The following is a 1,893-nucleotide window of genomic DNA, read 5'->3' as shown; positions in this document are numbered from 1 at the left end:
TAATACATTTTTTCAGGATTCATTTAAAATTTTTTTTAAACTAACAAATATATTTAGATCTTAATTCAATTTGTATAATTAGTGGCCAGTGATAAATTGTTAAAATCAAATTTGTATGATCTCAAAACCAAAACATAAAACTTGTAGCTGTCTTGTTGCACTAAAATAAAAACCAGACACCTTCATTTATATGATATATCTGTATTTAACAATTGGATTTGTCTGGTTAATGCACCAAAATATGGAGATGTTTTATTGTTGCTCCAAGGTCTTCAATTATGCTACTGTGTTAAACCATGTTTGTGGTTACTTACATGTTAAGTAAACTTATATTTAGTATAATTATAAACTTTGTCATAATACTTTCATATGTTTCAATAATTGTTATTTCTATGTGTGAAGAAGTATTTATTGAATTTTTAAAACATTATTTATGTCCAAAGTATTATTTTCATTAGATAGTACATGAACTATTTGTAATTACTAATATACCTATTATTAAATGTAGATGAAGATGATTGATTTAGAATACATTTTTCCATCAGTGTTATGTTGTATATTATTATTATCATAATATTATGTATTTTATTTAATTAATTAATTTACATTCTTGTAGAATAATGTTATTTTTAATATTAAAGGTTAGCGTAGTATTCCAGATTAATTGTGGTAATTATCTGTAAGTACTTTATTTATTATAATAACTTCATCCTGTTAAATATTTATAGACTTTTTTTAAAAATGTTTTGTGAACTTTTCCAGACAAATCTAATTATCTTTTTGAAGTATAATTGTTTTGTATTATTATTATGTAATTAAATTATTAAATAACATATTACTGCAAGTGTAATATAAATAGCATAGCAAAATTGTACATTTAGAATGATCCATTAAATATAGTTGACCAGTGATTTTGCTGTATTCATTTTAATACTGGAGTAATTTGATCTATTATCTAGCATACAGGTTAAGATATAATTAAGAGCCCCATGATTGTGTTTTGTGATTTTTTATAGCAATTTATGAACTTTTTTAAGCATTTTAAAATACTTATCACATGTTATAAAATTAATATATCACAAAATACAATCATGGGCTCTTAACTATATTTTCACCATTACATTTTTAATAGGTAAACTAGAGATTTTGTTTTGTATCTACCTGATTAGGTACTTCACTTAAATCATATTATGGAGAATTAATTATTTGTTTATATTATCTTTAAGGCGTAAAAAAATAATTGAGCGAGGAGTTTATCGTACATCACCTATAGTTGAAAATGTTAATACATTGGAAACAGATACATCTCATATAGTTGAACATGTTAATACATTGGAAACAGATGCCACTATTGAACCATCCAAGAATAGTATATCTGATAAAGTTTGAGATTTTCAAAAAGAAAATAAAGATTTAAAAAAACAAACATCTTTTCTTAAAAGTCACCCTTTTGGTTACCATTCGCTAGAATCTGATGGCAAAATGTTTGAATTTTAATATGGTATAAGTAAAGCTATGTTTGATATTATTGTAGATTTATGTTCCAAAATTTCTATTAATTATTATTATGGCTGGACAGTTGAAATGTTTTGTTTAAAAGATCAAATTCTAATGACATTTATAAAATTAAGATTAAATTTAGCTTATGCAGATTTGGCATTTAGATTTATATGGAAATATTATTTTAACATTTGTCAGTGCTCTTCATGAAATATTATATGTTAATTTAATGAATTTAGTGCCTTCACAAAATAAAAATCGAAATTGCTTGCCTGTTTGTTTTAATAATTTTCAAAACTGCAGAATTACATTAGATTGCACTGAAAATTCATGTGATATTCCTAAATCACTTTTGGTTCAAAAATTAACATATAGTTCCTATAAACACAAAAA

Source organism: Acyrthosiphon pisum, chromosome A3, assembly GCF_005508785.2.
Source record: "Acyrthosiphon pisum isolate AL4f chromosome A3, pea_aphid_22Mar2018_4r6ur, whole genome shotgun sequence".
Lineage (NCBI taxonomy): Eukaryota > Metazoa > Arthropoda > Insecta > Hemiptera > Aphididae > Acyrthosiphon > Acyrthosiphon pisum.
Note: the sequence above shows the minus strand (reverse complement) of the source record.